At 51.6% G+C, this 14,028-nt stretch overlaps 4 non-coding genes across 4 annotated transcripts; 2 read left to right on the forward strand and 2 right to left on the reverse strand.

Moving 5' to 3' along the window:
- Positions 1-6,937: 6,937 nt before the first annotated feature.
- LOC138236345 (U1 spliceosomal RNA) lies at positions 6,938-7,107 on the forward strand. The gene has a single exon (XR_011188633.1). It is a non-coding gene; the product is annotated as a U1 spliceosomal RNA (small nuclear RNA).
- Positions 7,108-7,744: 637 nt separating this feature from the next.
- On the reverse strand, positions 7,745-7,863 carry LOC138236284 (5S ribosomal RNA). The gene has a single exon (XR_011188576.1). It is a non-coding gene; the product is annotated as a 5S ribosomal RNA (ribosomal RNA).
- A 3,499-nt stretch (positions 7,864-11,362) lies between these two features.
- On the forward strand, positions 11,363-11,532 carry LOC138236340 (U1 spliceosomal RNA). The gene has a single exon (XR_011188628.1). It is a non-coding gene; the product is annotated as a U1 spliceosomal RNA (small nuclear RNA).
- Positions 11,533-12,167: 635 nt separating this feature from the next.
- Positions 12,168-12,286, reverse strand: LOC138236313 (5S ribosomal RNA). Its single transcript, XR_011188605.1, has one exon. It is a non-coding gene; the product is annotated as a 5S ribosomal RNA (ribosomal RNA).
- Between the last annotated feature and the right edge of the window lie 1,742 nt (positions 12,287-14,028).

Raw genomic sequence — 14,028 nt, forward strand, 5'->3', positions numbered from 1 at the left:
AGCCCTGGCGCCTGACTCGCTACTTGAAGCTGTGTGTGGCGGGGGTTCCGTGCCCCCCGAGCGGGACTGAAGGATCGTTCGTGTGCAACTCTTTGGAAAGGAGCTGCTTTCCAAATCGCATTGCGTGCCTGGATGTTGGCGAATGCGCTCCCTTGTGTTGGCTCGTCCCGCACTGGAGGAGGACAAACAATCTGCACGGAGGAGCACCAGGCAAGTCTTCACCAGACAAAAACCTCCAGTGCACAGCACTCTGGAAACATTTCGGGACTTTCGCGTGTTTATTTCAGCACGTAAAGCGCACCGGTCCAACACGTTGGCCGGGCGCGCGGCGCCTCCGCCCTCTTGTGGCCTTGCGGCGTCAGAGCAAGAGGCTCCTTCTCGCTGCCCTTCCGCTGTGTTGCAGGGCCCCGAGAGGGAACCCGGAGCGCGCACTTTGTGGGGGGCGGGGGACCGCGTTCGCGCTCTGCCCCCGGTCTCTTGCGCGAGTACTAAATCTCACGGACAGGGGGGCCTCGTCATTGATTGTTACAGGTGAGACGGGGATTAGGAGGAGACCCCGACTGATGGGTAAAGCGGAGCACTAACACCAGAGGGACACCCCCGGCGTCTCTTTTTGAGAGACGCCCTGGGGTTTCCTAAAGGCCAAGGAGGGTCGGGACCTCGGTTTGACGCCTCCCCCGAAGGACGGCGCCTGTTTGTGCAGCAGAGTGTCGCCATCAGGAGGCTGGGGCGTAAGAGAGCCACACAGCCCGCAGGGTGAGCGCTCCCTACTGGTCCCAGTCACACCTCTTGCAGGAGCAGCAGCAACCGGAGCTTTTCCGGGGTGGAATCTCCCATCCGGATGCCGGCCAGGCTCACACCTGCTGGGCTGCCCCGGGGGTGAGCCCAGTCGAGAGTCGCAGGGCCAGATCTAGTCACCGGGGAGAAACGATACAAGTGAAGGATTGCTCGGCTCTCGGCACTTGAAAAGACCGACAAATGTCTCGTTCCCGCCGGAGCTGAATGTACCCGCATGTGTGGTGTCGTCTTCTTCCCCCGCCCCGCTGTGTTTGCTGTATTGTCTCTGAAGCCGGCCCCCCCGAGACGAGACGGGCTGTTCCTGTGCCCCAATTAACACTTTACAGGTGCCATTCCCCGGCATTGTGGCCATTGTCGGTGCTCACACGCGATAAGATAAGGCGGAGGAGAGCGGGGCATGCCCAGCGGCAGACATTCAAGGAGGGGGCAGTGCGAGGTGAGGTGAGGTGCGACACGCCGGAGCCCTGACGCAGCTAATGCGGAGCACTTGTTGGACTGGCATCGAAAGGACGTGTGCGCACGGAGCGAGCCTTCCCTGCTGCGGAGCGCGGGATCTTTCTCCCCCCCTCCCGCTGCAGGAGTTGTGTGCACTGCAGCGGTGCCGAGAGAAAAGCACAGAAGGCAGCAGGCTCTGGAGAGCAGGTAAGAGACGGAGCCTTGTGGGCAGGCGAGCAGGCCCGTTTTTTGGAAATTGCTGAAAAGGTTTGTTCGGTGTGTGGCAGGCGCACGTCGCGAGCTTGCGTGGCGATCTGCCGGTCTGGAGTTATGCAAATGAGGCCGAATTGCATCCCGGGACATGCTGCGAATGCGCAACGGCGACTGCAGATGTATAGGAAACAGCGCGCTCGTTTTCTCGTTTTGCCCACACTTTTGAGTGTTAGTGTGGCGTGTGAGTGTGTGAAAGAGTGGGCCCAGCAGGAGGCGGTGGCGTGCGGGGCGAGGAGGTGGCCTAGGCTGTGCGATTTGTGCTGTGGGTGCGGGCCGCTTGCAGGGGCCTGTTTAACTCATACTTACCTGGCAGGGGAGATACCTTGATCAGCCTGTAGGTGGAGTAGTTGGATTGTTTTTCTTTTGTTGGAAGCAGTGTTCGATTTGCAGTTTTTGAAATGGCAACCTTTGGATCCCGTAAGAATGCTGTACGTTTTGAGCTCTTGGATGACCTCTTCATGGATCGTATGCAGTTCAGCAGAAAAGTGTTACAGAAGGAACTTGGCTTTGAACCTCGGCACTTGGATTTCATCTTCGCTCTCCCAGGTCAGAAAGCATTTGAGGTTGTATTTGCTACCTATCCTCTGTTTGAACAATGCGTGGATGTGTTTGAGGCAAAAAGAGGCAAAGTTCCTGCACTTGAGAAGATCAACTTGCAGCCTCTGACACAGAGAGAGAGGAAAACGGTGCATGTTGTTATGTTCTCGGAACTGGCAAAGACGGAGGACATTCACACCTGGCTTAACCAGTACTGCACCGTCCACCATGGAACTGAGGTTAGAGATGTTGATGGTATAAAAACAGGAGCAAGGAAATTCGAGGTTCGCTTGCTACCGGACAGCGTAAATGGAGGCTTAAGGCACCTGCCCTCTACAATCCGGCTGGGCGCCTGCAATGGCTATGTGTTTTATGTGGGACAACCAAAGGTGTGTCGGCGCTGTGGTGCTGTGGGACACCTGGCATCGTCCTGCACTGTGAAATGCTGCAAGACCTGTGGCAAACAGGGACATTTAGCCTCTGACTGTTCAATGCTGCCAAAGTGCAATTTATGTGGCTCGGAAGGACACGTTTTTAAGAACTGCCCTCACGCCTACGCCAATAAACTCAAAATGAGAAAGGATGAGGCAGTGCTTGTTTCAGCCAAACCGGCCCGAAAATCCAACGCAAACAATAAGTCAAACAAAGAACCCTTGTTGGACAAAGACTCTCAGCCTCCAGCCAGGATCAGTCCTGCTGTGGCTCCGGGGCTGGTGGAAGAGAAATCCACTACGCCCCCACAACCGCAGACTGCACCAGACAAGCACGAGGGTTTGAAAACCCCCGAGAACAGCGAGGACCCCTCCCCCACTCCTGCTCCTCAGAACGAGGGCCAGTGTGGGGCCCCCCGGTGGAGCGGGTCCAGCGAGGATACCCAGGATTCAGCGGAGCTGCTTTTCTCAGACTCTGCAAGTGCTACAGATGCCCTCCTCTCCTCCATCCAGTCCATCACGGAGGATCTGCAGCAGCTGGTGGGTGAGGGGGAAGAGGAGACTGGTGCATCGGCTGCACCCCTTTCCCCTCAGTGCTCCCAGGAGCTGGACTTGAGGAAAAGAAAAAATGACTCTGTTTTCTCCCCGAGCGAGGAGGAAGGAGAGCATGGCGATGGGGACAGCTGGAACCTCTCCACCCCTCCCTCTACCCCCTTCCTTGAAATGGACTCTGTGAACGCCTTTACTGCTGCCACCCTGATGAAGGCTCATTCAGAGGATGGCTGGCAGGAAATTGGTAAGAAGAAAAAGAAAAAGAAAAAGGTAACAGGTGAGACCGAAGAGAAATGTGTTTTGTAAAGACTGGTTCCACTTTCTTATGTAATATGGCTCTTAACATAATTTCTCTTAACACAAGAGGTATCAATGACAGAGTTAAATGCCAGTCTGTCTTTGATTACCTCCAGCAGAGAGAGGGAGATGTGTTGATGTTGCAGGAGTGTGCTTTAGCCTATCAAGAGAGGTATAAATGTTTTGAAGATAGGTGGGATAAAGGGCCTTCTGTTTGGTCAGGGGACAATAACAACAGAGCCTCTGGCGTGGCCATTCTTTTCAAAGGATGGGCATTCAAATTGAAAAGTATTCAGAGGGTCATAGATGGCAGGTTGCTGTGTGTGGATGTGGAATGGGGGACCGTTAACCTGCGGCTAATCAATGTGTATTGCCCTACTGACGTAGGAGGAAGGGTGGAGCTACTCAAGGCACTCTCCCCCCTATTGTTATGCAGCACAGACGTGATAGTGGGAGGGGATTTTAATTGTATCTTAGAGCACACAGACAGGCAGTCTAGCTCGCCGATAAAATTGGATTCCAGCTCACTGGCCCTGCAAAACTTAGTTCAAGACTTTAAACTCTCAGACACATATAGATGTATATATCCCACAACAGCAGGATATACATGGTCAGGGAGGAATAGCAGCTCCAGAATTGACTATTGCTTTGTCTCAGAGAGAGTGAAAGTTGTTGGGGTCACTCTTCAGCCTGTCTTCTTCTCAGATCATCAGGCTTTAGGGTGTAGAGTGGAACTCCAGGGCGGGACTGTCTTTGGCCCAGGCCTCTGGAAACTCAACACAAAGCTGCTAGAGAACGAGGGGGTAGTATCCCGCTACAAGGAGAAACTATCACAGTGGCTGTCCTTGCAGTGTCTGTACGGGTCAGTAGGAGAGTGGTGGGAGGAGGTGAAGGTGAGGACAAAGGCCTTTTTCATGGCTGAGGGAAGGAAGGCTGCTGCCAGACGGAGAGGAGTGCTAGCCAGGAAACAGAGGCAGCTGCAGCGTCTCTACACGATGCTGCACAGTGGCTTCGATGTGCTCGAGGATATCGCCCTTTTAAAAAAGGACATCCGGAGCATAGCCGAAGAAAGTAGTCGAGGAGTGCTGTTAAGAAGCAGAGTGCAGTTCTTGGAAGAAAATGAGAAGTGTACTCGCTTCTTTTTCAGGAAAGTGGTAGGCTCCAAGACTGTCATGGAAAGTGTAGTTGATGAGGAGGGACGAGAGAGAACAGAGCCGAGTGCCATCCTCTCCTGCACCGAGGCCTTCTACTCAAGACTGTACAGCTCTACAGAGGTAAAGGATGAAGATATTCATTTTTTTACCTCAAAGCTAGAAAACATTTTGAGTGAAGAAGATAGGGAAGTACTTGAGAGGGATTTGACAGTAGAAGAGCTGAGACAGGCTATGGAGAGCTTACAGAAGGGGAAAACTCCGGGTGCTGACGGGCTCCCTAAAGAATTTTATTGCACCTTTTGGGATCTGCTTCAGGATCCGCTACTGCTCCTATTCGAGGAAAGCTACAAGACAGAATTGCTGCCTGACTCCTTAAGAGAAGGCACTATCTCTCTCTTGTTTAAGAAAGGAGCAAAAAATGACATAAAGAACTGGAGACCCCTCAGCCTGTTAGGCGTGGACACTAAGATCCTGTCCAAAGCCCTTTTCCTGCGCCTACAAAATGTAGTGGCCTCACTGGTAGGGAAAGAACAGACTTGTGGGATAGCAGGACGCCTGATGAGCGACAACCTGGCCTTGTTGAGGGATGTCTGTCTGTACTCTGAGGATCGCTCCCTCCCTCTGTGCATTTTAGGTGTAGACCTAGAAAAGGCCTTTGACCGCCTAAACCGGCAGTACTTAACATCGGTACTTGAGCACATGAAGTTTGGCCCCATCATGAGAAAGTGGATTAACCTGCTGTACACAGGTAGCAACAGCAGAGTCATGGTTAATGGCAATAGATCACGCACCTTTGAAGTCTGTTCAGGGGTGAGGCAGGGCTGCCCATTATCCCCCTTGTTATTCGTTTTGGCTATGGAGCCCTTAGCCTGTGCCTTGCGCCAGGATCAGGCCATTAATGGGATACCAGTGCCTGGAAGTGGGGGAGGAGAGGTAAAGACATCTCTATACATGGATGACGTCACCCTGCTCCTCTCTGACAATGCCTCAATTAGCAGAGCTCTGCAGTGCTGTGATCGGTTCTCTTTGGCTTCCTCCGCAAAAATTAACACATCTAAGAGTGAGATTTTTTATCAGAACTGGAGGGAGCCAAAAGAAGAACATGATCTCAGGCTGCAAGAGAAGAGAATTAAGGTCCTGGGGGTGTATTTTGGAGAAGAGATGGGAACAGTAAATTGGCAGAACAAATTGCCAATCTTAAACAAAAAACTGATGCAATGGAAGGACCGAGACCTCACCATGACAGGGAAGGTGCTGGTCATCAAAGCCGAGCTCTTGCCTGTCTTGAATTTTCTGGCTTCTACCTTCCCAATCCCACACCGTGTTGCGGCGGTGCTGAGGAGATTGATGTTTCAATTTCTATGGGGTGGGAAGCAGGAAAGACTCAGAAGGGAAATAATGTACAGGCCGCTACCCTCAGGGGGGAAGTCTGTCCCAGATATTGCTACGAAGCTGCTGTGCATTTTCCTGGCCTCTGTGCTGAGAGGCTTTGCAACAGCACCTGCAGCGCGTACCTGGACTTATTTTTCCAGGCTCTGGGTAGGTAGGGAGGTGTTCAGAGTGTGGGGTGTCAGACCCAAGCTGGACGTCCCACTCTCTGACACATGCCCTGCAATTTATGGGACAGTTAAAAGTTTTCTAAGATCTCACCCAATTGGCCATATTCCCCTCCGAGATGTCAGCGTCCAAAAACTGGAAGATTTCGTAGCACCCCAGAACAATAGGCAGACCCCTGTGGGCATTTTAACATCAGCCCAAACAAGGAAGGTGTGGAAACACACATCCTCTAAATTTCTGTGCAACATTCACAGAGATTTAGCCTGGAGTGTCGTCCACCAGTGCTTACCGGTACGAACTTTCTTGTACCGTAGGGGCCTCACCCCCAGCCCTCGCTGCGTTAGGGTGGGCTGCGGCGAGGAGGAGACTGTGACCCATCTCCTGTGGTCCTGCTTTTTTGCTAAGGCCTTCTGGGCCCAGTTTGAAGATTGGTTGCAGGCTCTCTCGCCCCAATTTACCCTGACCGCTGCTTTCGTTAGATACGGCATCTCTCCTGTCAAGCTTCCTCCTGACGTGTTTGACAGGATCTGGGCCGTGGTGAACAGTGGGAAAGACGCCCTGTGGAGAGTGAGGAACATGGGGCTGTTCAAAGGCATCGAGGTCCCAGTCAAGGCAGCAGGTAGCCTGGCCCTGTTCATCACCCGAGAGAACTATTACCTCAGAGATCTGTGGAGAGAAGGGAGGGAGGAAGCAGAAAATCTGTGGGAAATAGAGAGCATAGGTCAACATCTCAAGAAACTGTGAAAAACATTATCATGTTTAAATAAAGAATGTGATTTGCACCAGAAAAAAAGAAAATTGTTGCTATGTAACTGTTACCGTGTCAAAATGTAATGAGATGTGATCATATATACTGTTTTAAGTATGTATATTAATGTAAAGCTTTCTGATTTGTGATTTCCTGTATTTTTTTGTGAAAAGAAAATAAAGTTCTTAAAAATCAAAATCGGTTCACCCAGGGCGAGGCTCGGCCATTGCACTCCGGCTGTGCTGACCCCTGCGAATTCCCCAAATGAGGGAATCTCGACTGCATAATTTCTGGTAGTGGGGGACTGCGTTCGCGCTCTCCCCTGATGTGCTTGGTCCAAAATCAGATACGGGAGGGTTAGGACACCACGAGCTGCGTGGCTGCGGAAGGATCCCGGTTCGACAGGAGTGGACGCCGCTGCTGGTTCTCGCTGGCTTTTAGTTAGGGGTCCGGAGAAGCATCTCAAGCTAGTTCCACTACTCCTTCCGGACGTTCATTCCCTTTTCAAAGTCAGTCGTTTTGCTGTAGTCTGCGTTCTTTAGGCTGATTATCGAGGTTAGCCTTTATTTGGTCATGGGGGGCCTCGGTACTGTATGCTGAGTCTAAAGACAGTTTCACCCGTTTTCTGATTGCTCGGTTCTGTACCAGTGCAGACATGTCAAACAGTGAATGGCTGTACCTCTATTGTATCCGTGCTCAATGAATGAAATCGGTAACAAATGAATATATGTCTAGTTATACGAAAAACGAGTGGTTTATCGACTCATCTTCATTTGCAGATTTAGAGGCAGCTTCGATATTCGTTTTACAGACGGGTTTTTTTTTTTTGAATATGGGTCACACACATGCCACAGCAACAAAACATCTCTAGAGATGAGGCTATAGATCACCTTTCCATCCTGCAGGTTTTCCTCCCAAAGCCTACGGCACCAACGGCGACCCCTGCTGGCCGGGAGAGCAAAAGCTTACAGCACCTGGTATTCCCAGGCGGACTCCCATCCAAGTACTAACCAGGCCCGACCCTGCTTAGCTTCCGAGATCAGACGAGATCAGGCTTGTTCAGGGTGGTGTGGCCGTAAGCGAAAGCCCCAGCGCCTGACTCGCTACTTGAAGCTGTGTGTGGCGGGGGAACCGTGCCCCCCGAGCGGGACTGAAGGATCGTTCGTGTGCAACTCTTTGGAAAGGAGCTGCTTTCCAAATCGCATTGCGTGCCTGGATGTTGGCGAATGCGCTCCCTTGTGTTGGCTCGTCCCGCACTGGAGGAGGACAAACAATCTGCACGGAGGAGCACCAGGCAAGTCTTCACCAGACAAAAACCTCCAGTGCACAGCACTCTGGAAACATTTCGGGGCTTTCGCGTGTTTATTTCAGCACGTAAATCGCACCGGTCCAACACGTCGGCCGGGCGCGCGGCGCCTCCGCCCTCTTGTGGCCTTGCGCCGTCAGAGCAAGAGGCTCCTTCTCGCTGCCCTTCCGCTGTGTTGCAGGGCCCCGAGAGGGAACCCGGAGCGCGCACTTTGTGGGGGGCGGGGGACCGCGTTCGCGCTCTTCCCCCGGTCTCTTGCGCGAGTACTAAATCTCACGGACAGGGGGGCCTCGTCATTGATTGTTACAGGTGAGACGGGGATTAGGAGGAGACCCCGACTGATGGGTAAAGGGGAGCACTAACACCAGAGGGACACCCCCGGCGTCTCTTTTTGAGAGACGCCCTGGGGTTTCCTAATGGCCAAGGAGGGTCGGGACCTCGGTTTGACGCCTCCCCCGAAGGACGGCGCCTGTTTGTGCAGCAGAGTGTCGCCATCAGGAGGCTGGGGCGTAAGAGAGCCACACAGCCCGCAGGGTGAGCGCTCCCTACTGGTCCCAGTCACACCTCTTGCAGGAGCAGCAGCAACCGGAGCTTTTCCGGGGTGGAATCTCCCATCCGGGTGCCGGCCAGGCTCACACCTGCTGGGCTGCCCCGGGGGTGAGCCCAGTCGAGAGTCGCAGGGCCAGATCTAGTCACCGGGGAGAAACGATACAAGTGAAGGATTGCTCGGCTCTCGGCACTTGAAAAGACCGACAAATGTCTCGTTCCCGCCGGAGCTGAATGTACCCGCATGTGTGGTGTCGTCTTCTTCCCCCGCCCCGCTGTGTTTGTCATGGAAAGTGTAGTTGATGAGGAGGGACGAGAGAGAACAGAGCCGAGTGCTATCCTCTCCTGCACCGAGGCCTTCTACTCAAGACTGTACAGCTCTACAGAGGTAAAGGATGAAGATATTCATTTTTTTACCTCAAAGCTAGAAAACATTTTGAGTGAAGAAGATAGGGAAGTACTTGAGAGGGATTTGACAGTAGAAGAGCTGAGACAGGCTATGGAGAGCTTACAGAAGGGGAAAACTCCGGGTGCTGACGGGCTCCCTAAAGAATTTTATTGCACCTTTTGGGATCTGCTTCAGGATCCGCTACTGCTCCTATTCGAGGAAAGCTACAAGACAGAATTGCTGCCTGACTCCTTAAGAGAAGGCACTATCTCTCTCTTGTTTAAGAAAGGAGCAAAAAATGACATAAAGAACTGGAGACCCCTCAGCCTGTTAGGCGTGGACACTAAGATCCTGTCCAAAGCCCTTTTCCTGCGCCTACAAAATGTAGTGGCCTCACTGGTAGGGAAAGAACAGACTTGTGGGATAGCAGGACGCCTGATGAGCGACAACCTGGCCTTGTTGAGGGATGTCTGTCTGTACTCTGAGGATCGCTCCCTCCCTCTGTGCATTTTAGGTGTAGACCTAGAAAAGGCCTTTGACCGCCTAAACCGGCAGTACTTAACATCGGTACTTGAGCACATGAAGTTTGGCCCCATCATGAGAAAGTGGATTAACCTGCTGTACACAGGTAGCAACAGCAGAGTCATGGTTAATGGCAATAGATCACGCACCTTTGAAGTCTGTTCAGGGGTGAGGCAGGGCTGCCCATTATCCCCCTTGTTATTCGTTTTGGCTATGGAGCCCTTAGCCTGTGCCTTGCGCCAGGATCAGGCCATTAATGGGATACCAGTGCCTGGAAGTGGGGGAGGAGAGGTAAAGACATCTCTATACATGGATGACGTCACCCTGCTCCTCTCTGACAATGCCTCAATTAGCAGAGCTCTGCAGTGCTGTGATCGGTTCTCTTTGGCTTCCTCTGCAAAAATTAACACATCTAAGAGTGAGATTTTTTATCAGAACTGGAGGGAGCCAAAAGAAGGACATGATCTCAGGCTGCAAGAGAAGAGAATTAAGGTCCTGGGGGTGTATTTTGGAGAAGAGATGGGAACAGTAAATTGGCAGAACAAATTGCCAATCTTAAACAAAAAACTGATGCAATGGAAGGACCGAGACCTCACCATGACAGGGAAGGTGCTGGTCATCAAAGCCGAGCTCTTGCCTGTCTTGAATTTTCTGGCTTCTACCTTCCCAATCCCACACCGTGTTGCGGCGGTGCTGAGGAGATTGATGTTTCAATTTCTATGGGGTGGGAAGCAGGAAAGACTCAGAAGGGAAATAATGTACAGGCCGCTACCCTCAGGGGGGAAGTCTGTCCCAGATATTGCTACGAAGCTGCTGTGCATTTTCCTGGCCTCTGTGCTGAGAGGCTTTGCAACAGCACCTGCAGCGCGTACCTGGACTTATTTTTCCAGGCTCTGGGTAGGTAGGGAGGTGTTCAGAGTGTGGGGTGTCAGACCCAAGCTGGACGTCCCACTCTCTGACACATGCCCTGCAATTTATGGGACAGTTAAAAGTTTTCTAAGATCTCACCCAATTGGCCATATTCCCCTCCGAGATGTCAGCGTCCAAAAACTGGAAGATTTCGTAGCACCCCAGAACAATAGGCAGACCCCTGTGGGCATTTTAACATCAGCCCAAACAAGGAAGGTGTGGAAACACACATCCTCTAAATTTCTGTGCAACATTCATAGAGATTTAGCCTGGAGTGTCGTCCACCAGTGCTTACCGGTACGAACTTTCTTGTACCGTAGGGGCCTCACCCCCAGCCCTCGCTGCGTTAGGGTGGGCTGCGGCGAGGAGGAGACTGTGACCCATCTCCTGTGGTCCTGCTTTTTTGCTAAGGCCTTCTGGGCACAGTTTGAAGATTGGTTGCAGGCTCTCTCGCCCCAATTTACCCTGACAGCTGCTTTCGTCATATACGGCATCTCTCCTGTCAAACTTCCCCCTGACGTGTTTGACAGGATCTGGGCTGTGGTGAACAGTGGGAAAGACGCCCTGTGGAGAGTGAGGAACATGGGGCTGTTCAAAGGCATCGAGGTCCCAGTCAAGGCAGCAGGTAGCCTGGCCCTGTTCATCACCCGAGAGAACTATTACCTCAGAGATCTGTGGAGAGAAGGGAGGGAGGAAGCAGAAAATCTGTGGGAAATAGAGAGCATAGGTCAATATCTCAAGAAACTGTGAAAAACATTATCATGTTTAAATAAAGAATGTGATTTGCACCAGAAAAAAAGAAAATTGTTGCTATGTAACTGTTACCGTGTCAAAATGTAATGAGATGTGATCATATATACTGTTTTAAGTATGTATATTAATGTAAAGCTTTCTGATTTGTGATTTCCTGTATTTTTTTGTGAAAAGAAAATAAAGTTCTTAAAAATCGAAATCGGTTCACCCAGGGCGAGGCTCGGCCATTGCACTCCGGCTGTGCTGACCCCTGCGAATTCCCCAAATGTGGGAATCTCGACTGCATAATTTCTGGTAGTGGGGGACTGCGTTCGCGCTCTCCCCTGATGTGCTTGGTCCAAAATCAGATACGGGAGGGTTAGGACACCACGAGCTGCGTGGCTGCGGAAGGATCCCGGTTCGACAGGAGTGGACGCCGCTGCTGGTTCTCGCTGGCTTTTAGTTAGGGGTCCGGAGAAGCATCTCAAGCTAGTTCCACTACTCTTTCCGGACGTTCATTCCCTTTTCAAAGTCAGTCGTTTTGCTGTAGTCTGCGTTCTTTAGGCTGATTATCGAGGTTAGCCTTTATTTGGTCATGGGGGGCCTCGGTACTGTATGCTGAGTCTAAAGACAGTTTCACCCGTTTTCTGATTGCTCGGTTCTGTACCAGTGCAGACATGTCAAACAGTGAATGGCTGTACCTCTATTGTATCCGTGCTCAATGAATGAAATCGGTAACAAATGAATATATGTCTAGTTATACGAAAAACGAGTGGTTTATCGACTCATCTTCATTTGCAGATTTAGAGGCAGCTTCGATATTCGTTTTACAGACGGGGTTTTTTTTTGAATATGGGTCACACACATGCCACAGCAACAAAACATCTCTAGAGATGAGGCTATAGATCACCTTTCCATCCTGCAGGTTTTCCTCCCAAAGCCTACGGCACCAACGGCGACCCCTGCTGGCCGGGAGAGCAAAAGCTTACAGCACCTGGTATTCCCAGGCAGTCTCCCATCCAAGTACTAACCAGGCCCGACGCTGCTTAGCTTCCGAGATCAGACGAGATCAGGCTTGTTCAGGGTGGTGTGGCCGTAAGCGAAAGCCCCGGCGCCTGACTCGCTACTTGAAGCTGTGTGTGGCGGGGGTTCCGTGCCCCCCGAGCGGGACTGAAGGATCGTTCGTGTGCAACTCTTTGGAAAGGAGCTGCTTTCCAAATCGCATTGCGTGCCTGGATGTTGGCGAATGCGCTCCCTTGTGTTGGCTCGTCCCGCACTGGAGGAGGACAAACAATCTGCACGGAGGAGCACCAGGCAAGTCTTCACCAGACAAAAACCTCCAGTGCACAGCACTCTGGAAACATTTCGGGGCTTTCGCGTGTTTATTTCAGCACGTAAATTGCACCGGTCCAACACGTCGGCCGGGCGCGCGGCGCCTCCGCCCTCTTGTGGCCTTGCGGCGTCAGAGCAAGAGGCTCCTTCTCGCTGCCCTTCCGCTGTGTTGCAGGGCCCCGAGAGGGACCTCGGCACTTGGATTTCATCTTCGCTCTCCCAGGTCAGAAAGCATTTGAGGTTGTATTTGCTACCTATCCTCTGTTTGAACAATGCGTGGATGTGTTTGAGGCAAAAAGAGGCAAAGTTCCTGCACTTGAGAAGATCAACTTGCAGCCTCTGACACAGAGAGAGAGGAAAACGGTGCATGTTGTTATGTTCTCGGAACTGGCAAAGACGGAGGACATTCACACCTGGCTTAACCAGTACTGCACCGTCCACCATGGAACTGAGGTTAGAGATGTTGATGGTATAAAAACAGGAGCAAGGAAATTCGAGGTTCGCTTGCTACCGGACAGCGTAAATGGAGGCTTAAGGCACCTGCCCTCTACAATCCGGCTGGGCGCCTGCAATGGCTATGTGTTTTATGTGGGATATTATGTCCCTTGTGTTGGCTCGTCCCGCACTGGAGGAGGACAAAGAATCTGCATGGAGGAGCACCAGGCAAGTCTTCAGTGCACAGCACTCTGGAAACATTTCGGGGCTGTCGCGTGTTTATTTCAGCACGTAAAGCGCACCGGTCCAACACTTCGGCCGGGCGCGCGGCGCCTCCGCCCTCTTGCTGCCCCTGTAGCTGCTTCACTTTTCCCTTTAGTTGCCATCGATTTTTTTGTAGTGCTATACATATACGATTGAGGTATCTTAGAGTTCTCCTTCGAAGACCCAGCACTCTCTTTTCTTTTCCCAGTGTTACTCATATCGGACTTTTTAAACCTAAAAAAAAATCGTTTTTTTTCTTTCAATTATAACTGAAGTTTAAACAACTAGTGTTAAGTCCTTATTTTTCTGTAGTCAAAAAAAGCAAAAATTAACATTCAGGTCATGAAAAACTCAAAAAAACTCCCCAACCACTAAACTTTACCTCCCACCTGAGCGCCATCTTGAACGCCCCTACCACCAGAGAATGCTCACGATTTCGGAAGCTGTCTCCGGGACGTGCTGATTCCACACATCCTGAATAAATCATGATATTGTTAGTTGCTGTAGCTAGACGTTCAAATGAGTTTCATGGCCAGATGGACTGTTTCCTCCAGCGGTATAATATTGCAGTGAGACAGCACGATGCCTGCAAGACTATGTCACGCTAAACGCCACAGATTGTGTTTGTCCGTTCGTGTCAGTCGTCCCGCAGCCACGGGAAGTGGGACACAAACATGCTGCAATGCTTTCAAGACGTTAGGATTTGTTTGTGCAACATCCAAGAGGAGTACTTGTGGCTTGAATGTGAACTGTACGTGCCCGCCCCCTTTCCTCTGTAGTGCATGAGTTCCTCCCGGCATGCCCTTCGTCAT

This window comes from Lepisosteus oculatus, unplaced genomic scaffold (genome assembly GCF_040954835.1).
Source record: "Lepisosteus oculatus isolate fLepOcu1 unplaced genomic scaffold, fLepOcu1.hap2 HAP2_SCAFFOLD_88, whole genome shotgun sequence".
Taxonomy (NCBI): domain Eukaryota; kingdom Metazoa; phylum Chordata; class Actinopteri; order Semionotiformes; family Lepisosteidae; genus Lepisosteus; species Lepisosteus oculatus.